Raw genomic sequence first — 8444 nt, forward strand, 5'->3', positions numbered from 1 at the left:
TCCCGGGAGAGGGGTCCCGGGAAAGTGGGGTCCCGGGAGAGCGGGGTCTGGGGACAAGATGGAGGCGGATCCTTCCTCTCCAGGGAGCTTGGGAGGCTCTGAGTGGGGCCCGCTTGTCCCGCAGGGAGGGTCCCCGGCTTCTGGGGGCCATGGGGGAAGGCTGGGGGGGCTGCGGGCGGCCAGGACTCCCGGCTGCGGCCCCGAAAGACCTCCCTGGGGGGTTCCTGGGGCCGCGGCTCCTCCCTGGGCCTCGGGTCCGTGAGTCGCAGGCAGCTCGTGTTCAGGGAAAGTCAAAGATTCTTTTCTTTCCAATCCCATGAAACACTCAGAGACTGTCCCGCCGCTGGGGCTCAGCGCCGTCATTCCGGGGCGTCGTCTCCTTTCCCCGGGGGGCCCCGGTCCCTGTGTTCCCAGCTGTGGCCAGATGCGGGGAGAAGCGGCCAAATCGCGAAGGGCCCGGACAGGGCCGCGTGCGGACCGGCCTGCGCTGCGGGGAGCTGAGAGGAGCCGCGAGCGATCGAGGGGTCCGGCTCCCGAGAGGCGATGCCAGAGGCCGGGACAGAGTCTAGAGGGGCCGAGTCCCCAGCCCGGGCCGGGGCGGCCTCCACGTGGGAAGACGCGCAGGGCCCGGGAGCTCGGAGTGGGTGCAGCGGCCTCCGCTGTGTCAACAGATGGGCAGAAACCTCAGCGTGTGCCAAGCTGCAGTCGCCGGCGGGTCCTAAGCGTTTTGGTCTTGGGACATGTTTACACTTTAAAAATTGTTGAAGACCCTCAGAGCTTTTGTTTTTGTGCATTATAACCTTCGAAATATACGGTATTAGCGGCCGGGCGCGGTGGCTCACGCCTGTAATCCCAGCACTTGGGGAGGCCCAGGTGAGCAGATCACGAGGTCAGGAGATCGAGACCATCCTGGCTAACACGGTGAAACCCCGTCTCTACTAAAAACACAAAAAATTAGCTGGGCGCAGTGGCGGGCGCCTGTAGTCCCAGCTACTGGGGAGGCTGAGGCAGGAGAATGGCGGGAACCTGGGAGACGGAGCTTGCAGTGAGCTGAGATCCACCACTGCACTCCAGCCTGGGCAACAGAGCGAGACTCCGTCTCAAAGAAAAATTTTTTAAAAAGTATGTATATGTGTGTGTGTGTGTGTGTTATATGCATGTATGTGTCACATACATGTGACATCTATGTATATCATATATGTAAATTATATATATACACTCTATATTAGCAATTAGAACTGAGACATTTAAAAATACTTATGGCTTCATTCATGTTTACGTTTCAAAATTTACTTATACATTTTAGATTTATGTGAATTTATGGGGCACAAGTGTAATTTTGTCACAGACACACATTGCACAGTGGTGAAGCCAGGGCTTTTAGGGAACCCCAATAATGTGTGCTGTACCCGTTAAGTATTTTCTTCCCCCCACTCCCTCCCAGACTCTGCTGTCCATAATTCCACACTCTGTGTCCACAAGTGATTCAGCTCCCACTTATGAGTAAGAACATGCAGCATTTGTCTTTGTTTCACTTAAGACAATGGGCACCACTTCCATCCACATTGCTGCAAAACAGACCATTTCATCCTTTTCTGCTTCATTTAAAAACAGCAATAATAAGCTCACTAAGTGTTAACATATAGGATAAAAATTTTAGTAATATTTTTAGTAAAAAGAATGGCATTATCTTACATTTTGCAAACCTCTTTCACTGGGTTCTCTGATTTGAACTGCTGTGATACTGTTGTTCTGGTTGAAATTGAGAAGAAAACCTGACCACACACAGACATTGAGTCAGGACAGAGGATTATTTACCAGCCTTTCTGGATAATTGTGCATCATCTTTCTTGGCATTACACAACAGGTGGGAAGTGATGGTTTCTTCAAAGTGAGCTGCTGTGGAACCTGAGACCACGGTGCACATGCTCCATGCTCAGCCAGGCCGTGACGTGCAGCCATCATGCGCTTTGGGTGGGCTCTTACCCGGCGTGGCTTCATAGCATCCTGCGACAGTCATCTGGAAAAGGTCAGTTCACCGAGTCATGTGGAGCTTCCAAATGTTGACGTGTTTATTTAATATCAAAAGTCACATTTGTGAATATCACCACCAACTTCCTCGGAAAAGTCTTGACGTGCTGACTGAGAAGCTCACGGTGATGGATACAAGTTTTCCAAAATTCTAATTTTTGCTTGAAAGCTCAAATTTTGTTATTGGTAACAAATACTGCAAGTTTACCTTAAAGCAACAGGCTCATTTTGCTAATTTTCCAGAAAATGCCTGCCCGATGCCCAATGACTGTGGCTTGTTGGTTTTTTCAGATGCAGCGTAGCTGGGGGGTGGCAGGTGTGGCTCCAGACTCAGTCACACACTTTTCTCCCAGTCCTGTCAGCTTCCATGTGTGGTACACGAACTCTGCCTGCATTTCCTGTGTACTCCCCACCCTGTGGCCACGCGCCCCGCTGTGCTGTATGCAAGGCTGAGATATAACAGAATGGATAGTTTTTCTGCCCCAGGGTGGCTTTTAAAAGTGGAGCTGTCGTGTCTACTGCACAGTGAGCGCCTGGCTGTGGTATAAGGCAGGGTGTGGAGCCGCTGCCCCGTACCCACCAGGGAGTCACCGTTCTGCAGATATCTCCTGCTGGAGAAGGCGTTGTCATAAAAGTAGTGACACATTGTCACACGGTGTCACTCAGCATTGTCACAAATGTAGTTCTGATCTGCAGACCCCCTGGCAGAGTCCCTGGGAACTTACCCCATGCCAGGACCCACAGGCCGTACGGTGAGAACCTCCTGCCGTGGGTGAAAAGAATCCTTCAGGGACTGGGAGGGAGGCTATGGGTGGGGCTGGAGCCCCGGGTATGTCCTCAACTGGCTGGGGAGCCTCCCCCAGGGGCGATGTAGGCAAGTGCACGTCTATTGGGGTCCCTTCCCTGGTTCGTGAACCTGAGAGGCCACCCTAGGCCCCTGGCGCCCCTCCCTGCGGGACAGTGTCCCTGGCTTTCTGTTCTTGAGACTCCCTCTGCTTCCCGTGCGCCGCTCCCAGCACGTGGAGACTCCTGTTTCTCCCAGGCAGATGGAACCCGATTCTTTCCAGCTTGGGAAACGTGATCGGTCTTTTCTGTTCTGTTTCCATTTGCTTTTTGATGTTAAATTTCTGTGATCAAAACTTTCCATTGGTGTCTGGTTTTTTTTTTTTTTTTTTGAGACGGAATCTCGCTCCGTCGTCTGGCTGGAGTGTGGTGGCGTCATCTCCCGGGTTCCCGCCATTCTCCTGCCTCAGCCTCCGGAGTAGCTGGGACTACAGGTGCCCGCCACCGCGCCCGGCTAACTTTTTGTATTTTTAGTAGAGACGGGGTTTCACCATGTTAGCCAGGATGGTCTCGATCTCCTGACCTCATGATCTGCCCACCTCGGCCTCCCAAAGTGCTGGGATTACAGGCTTGAGCCACCGCGCCCGGCCGGTGTCCGTTTTAAAGACCCTCAGAACCTGGTGTGCCACACTAGAGGCTCTATCAGCGCAGGTCCTGGGCTGCCTGGAGGAGTGAGTGAGGGGTCCATGCTGCGTCAGGAGCTGGGGACTGCCAGGGATGAGACGCATCTCTCTGGCCAGGGTGTTCACTTTAGAGCTATGAGGCAGCCGGGAAGCTGGGCCACAGGCAGGAGGCCTGGGGTCCGGGCGCTACAGCCAGTGCCAGCTCCTGCTTTCCACGACCAGCGGGTTCCACCATCACCTCAGTGAGCTGTCAGCAGACGTCCCTTACAGACCCTCCATCCGGACACGCGCGCCTCATTGCCAGGTGGTCTCTCTGGCAACCCTACATCTGTGATGGCAGAAGTCAGCTCAGAGCATGTGCAGCAGGAGGCGAGGAAGGGAACACTGGCCCCTCACAGCAGCTGGGCCCTTCCATGCACCCTCCAATCTTGTCACCCAGTAGGCCGGCCGGGCATCATGGCCCGGGGGTCTCTGGCTGGCAGGAGAGTGGACAGCACGGGACCTGAGACCCTTTTGTCAGACTCAGGCGCCCTCTCTCTCCTCCCTATGAAAACAAAATCTTAGAAAGGGGAAAGTCAGCAGACGGCCGGGACTGCTCACCTCCCCCACCACCCCCTCCATGCTGCTGCTTTGCTGCTACCTCAGAGGTGGAGCTGTCTCCCCAGGCCATGTGGCAGCTCCTTTCTGCTCCGGCCAAAAGAATTGCAGAGCCCGATTCCACAAGAGAGCATGAGTGTGAGACTGGGAGGCATGCTCTGGCTGCAGCCACAGCCCTGATGGCAGTAATTTCCTTTGGTTTTGAATTTTCACCTAAAAAAAAAAAAAATTCATGTTTAGCCTTAGGATAATAATAGCTACTGTTCCTAGCTCCATTGCTTGTACAATATGCACACACACATTGCCACGGCATGCATTCGAATTGAACCTGGCACACCTGCAAGGTCAAAGCTGAGGTCATGGCTTGTGACGGGCAGGGAGCAGCTGCCTGTGCTGCCCTGCTCATGTGTGCCCCCATGTACCCAAGTGTGCCCGCATGTATCCTGGTGTGCCCACATGTATCCCGGTGTGGCCACATGTACCCAGGTGTGCCTGCAGATACCCGGGTGTGCCCACATGTACCCGCGTGTGCCTGCAAATACTCACATGTACCCACATGTACCCGGGTGTGCCTGCAGATACTCAGGTTGCCCACATGTACTGAAGTGTGCCCACATGTACCCAGGTGTGCCCCCATGTACCCATATGTGCCTGCAGATACCCGCATGTACCCTCATGTACCCGGGTGTGCCTGCAGATACTCAGGTTGCCCACATGTACCCATGTGCCCACATGTAGCCAGGTGTGCCCACTTGTACCCATGTGTGCCTGCAGATACCCGTGTGTGCCCACATGTACCCAGGTGTGCCTGCAAATACCCGCATGTACCCTCATGTACCCAGGTGTGCCCACAGATACCCAGGTTGCCCACATGTACCCATGTGTGCCTGCAGATACCCACATATGCCCACATGTACTCACATGTGCCCACATGTAGCCAGGTGTGCCCATGTGTGCCCATGTGGGCAGGGTGGGCAGAGGCAGCACAGCTGCCCACTGGCTCTGACACAGAGGCTTGAAGAAAACCCTGGGGTCCAGTGAGGGCGTGCCCACACTGTGGGGAGGATGAAACCACCTTCCGCCCTCCCACCCAGCAGCCAGCTCTGGCAGAGCCTCCCAGCGGAGCACGAAGGAGCGTGGACAGGGCTCCAGCTTAGTTCTGACGTGCGTTGGAAGCACCTGTGGGCATCCACTTTGCAGAGCAGCTGCTGTACTGGTGGGGTTGGGGGGTGACCTGGGCCATTCCTCTATTCTAGGAGGAGTGGGGTTCCAGGTGAGGTTCTGGCTCCAACTCTCTCGGACGGTGCAGATAGGCCTCCTGCACAGTGGCTGCTACACCCGGCACCAGGGCTGGTCCGGCTCCGCGTCTTCACCACTGAGCAGCTTTTACTTGATCCTATTTTGTGAGGATATGGTCTTTAAAGTCACGTGCCTTTCGATGACAGCAGCCCTGGAGGTTGGGAACCTGCATGACAAATACAGTTGTGGGCCAGTTACTTCCCCTTTTTTTTTTTTTTTAGAGGGAATCTCGCTCTGTCTCCCAGGCTGGAGTGCAGTGGCGCAGTCTCAGCTCACTGCAAGCTCTGCCTCCCGGGTTCACGCCATTCTCCTGCCTCAGCCTCCCAAGTAGCTGGGACTATAAGCACCCACCACCACGCCTGGCTAGTTTTTTTGTATTTTTAGTAGAGATGGGGTTTCACCGTGTTAGTCAGGATGGTCTCAATCTCCTGACCTCATGATCCGCCCTCCTCGGCCTCCCAAAGTGTTGGGATTACAGGCGTGAGCCACCGCGCCCGGCCTGGGCCAGTTACTTTCTGTGTGACAGCTGGAGTGTGTCCGTCCTGAAGACTATTTAAGGAGAGGAAGGCCAGCCTGACACTCTAGCTCAGGGAACTTGGTCATCCAGCAGATACCAGACAGGGCGACCCCTTCAGCCCATCCAGGGAGGGAACAAGGAGGAAGTGCTATCAGGGCAGCTGGGCCATTCCCATTGTCCTGTAGACGCTGCCATGCTCCTGGTCACCCAGGGGAGCTGCCAAAGGGGACCCCGACTTTTCTTGGGAAAGTGCCCATCCCTGGGTCCGTGGGCCCCTCCGGCAATGGGTCGGTGCCAGCCTCCGAAGGGCACAGGGGTCTGGGGCAGTGCTGTCGGTTTGCTGCCTCGATGCGGGCAGTGCTGTCGGTTTGCTGCCTTGGTCTCTGTAGCCACAGCCGTAACATGCCCGCCCTCTTTCCACATCGAAGAGGTAATTTGCTCCTCCCCTGACCCTGGGAGGTCCTGGGCCCCTTCAAACCTTTGCATAACAAAAGGGCCGGCTGGGCAGTTTCCATGCAGGCCAAGCCACTGTGCTTATTAGCACACAATGAAAACTATTAGATGGAGACAAACACCCCACAATAGCAAAGAAAACAAACCAAACCCGTCTACACAGATTCCCACAGTCAGCGTGACTCACTCTCTGCCTGTTACCCTGCAGTGGGCGGGAGCCTGATTGCTCAGATGTTTTCTGCTCTCCCTGATCCTGACTTCTCCTTTGGGCCTGATCAGGGCACGGCTCTGGGCCAGATCGGGGCCTGTGGCTGAGCTGCCTCGGGCTTGGGTTCTCACGGCCTGGGGTGAACCTGGCATCCCATGAGGAGGGGGCTGGAAACCGAGCTGCCTCAGCCTTGGGCCTCCAAAGGGAGGTGTGCGGGGCCCTCTCGGCTGTCTCCACTTTTCTTTCTCAGGGGATTTTATAAATTTATTTCCAAGAGCACATGCCCAGTTTATATGCACAGCCAACCGAGCCCTTTGTCCGACTCACGCCCATTCCGGAGTGGAGGTGACTGTCCCGCATGGATGAGTGGAGCTTAGGGAAGCTCCGATGCGCCAGGCTCCCGAGGCAAGAAGATGCAGACTCCTCCGAGCCACGGTGCGGTGAGGAGGAGGAGGCTCTTGCTGCTTGGGCCAGCCCCTGCCTGGCCAAGCTCCCAGATAAAAGGTGGGGCGGTGCTGTCCTTCTCCCCCTGCTGGCATGAGATCTGAAGGGAGGCACATTCTGGAGGGTGCTGGCTCAGGATACCTGGGGTGTGGCTCAGGGCTAGGGTTAGATTTGGGAGGAAGGACAGCCAGGCTCAGCATCTTGAGTACGGCCCCACCCTCTGCTCCGGGATGCTGGGGCCCAGAGGGCAGCAGAGGTGGGGGCTCAGCCTGCTCCTGGGGTGGTTCATTGGGGGGGGGCTTTACCATGAAGAAAGGCACTGGGGTGGAGCAGGCCCCGGAGCTCAGCCCTATGCTCTGGGGTCCTGACCCACATCTAGCAGCAGACACAGCAGTGGCACCCACTGGAGGCACGTTGACCAGCCAAGGCCACCAGCCTGGCCACGGTGCTGAGACACACCCCGGCCCAGCCCGGAGCAAGTCCTTCATGGTCACTTTCCCCTCACCCAGGAGGCGATGACGGCCTTGGGGGAGCTCGGTCAGTTGGGGAGGATGGCACGCCTGAGAGTGCGCGGTGTCCTGTGGTCACGGTGGGGTCCTGTCTTCCCAGGGCGTGTGGGGTCCTGTCTTCCTGGAGCACGTAGGGTCCTGTCTTCCAGGGGCTTGTGGAGGGGCCGTTTACCCTGGGCCTGGGGGAAAGGGCCCAGCTGTTCATCACAGGGGCCCCTTCTATGAGTCCCCCCTTTTCTGGGGACACCAGTGGCAAGAGCCCGGGCATCTCCAGAACTGGCCATAAACCACAGCAAAGGCCTCGTGTTCTACAGAATGTCAGGCTTTTAAATAACACGGCATCACTTGGAGTGCACTGGTCTCTGCTTCGCAGTCACCAATGCCAAGGTCACTGCTCTGGGGGCCGCACGTGGCACGTGTCTCGTGCATGCGGCCGGGGCTGTGTCTCTGCATCCGTGTCTCTGTCGTGGGTGTGTCCAGGGCGGTGGCTCTGTGTCTGAGCTGGCCCAGTTTCACTCTGTGGGGAGTCTTGGGGACTGTCCTGGCCTCCCTGAGCCCCAAAGCCAGGCCCATGTGGCCTGTCCCCTCGTGGACACTGGCTGCTGCCGTTTCCTTTGAGCTGCGTTCCTGCCTTGGATCTGCCTGCTGCTGGGCACTGCCCTCCTCAGCCTCTTGGCCTGGGGAAGCTGCCCCACCCCTCCTGTGCTGGAGAATCCCACCTGGACCCAGCCATTGGTGCCGGCAGCTGCAGGCTGGAGGGGAAGCACTGGGAAGCCACTGAACGTCCAGGTGGGCCTTGATGGCCTCTCAGCCCCTTCCCTCAGTCACGCAGCGACCAGCTCTGCCAACTCTGCCCACACACGCAGCCCCTCCTCCTCTCAAGCTCAGCCCCCTCCAAACCCAGGGAACCCCTGGGCGCA

General features: G+C 56.8%; 1 protein-coding gene across 3 annotated transcripts in view; it reads left to right on the plus strand.

Annotated features, from left to right (window-relative positions):
* LOC111551033 overlaps nt 1–2245 on the plus strand; it is a 48129-nt gene extending 45884 nt beyond the window's left edge. For all 3 annotated transcript variants that reach the window (XR_002734244.1, XR_002734245.1, XR_002734247.1), the window contains exon 3: nt 1868–2245. The gene's annotated coding sequence lies outside the window, so the exon portion shown is untranslated. The remainder of the gene's footprint in view (nt 1–1867) is intronic.
* Nucleotides 2246–8444: the final 6199 nt, after the last annotated feature.

Source organism: Piliocolobus tephrosceles, chromosome 18 (genome assembly GCF_002776525.5).
Source record: "Piliocolobus tephrosceles isolate RC106 chromosome 18, ASM277652v3, whole genome shotgun sequence".
Classification (NCBI taxonomy): domain Eukaryota; kingdom Metazoa; phylum Chordata; class Mammalia; order Primates; family Cercopithecidae; genus Piliocolobus; species Piliocolobus tephrosceles.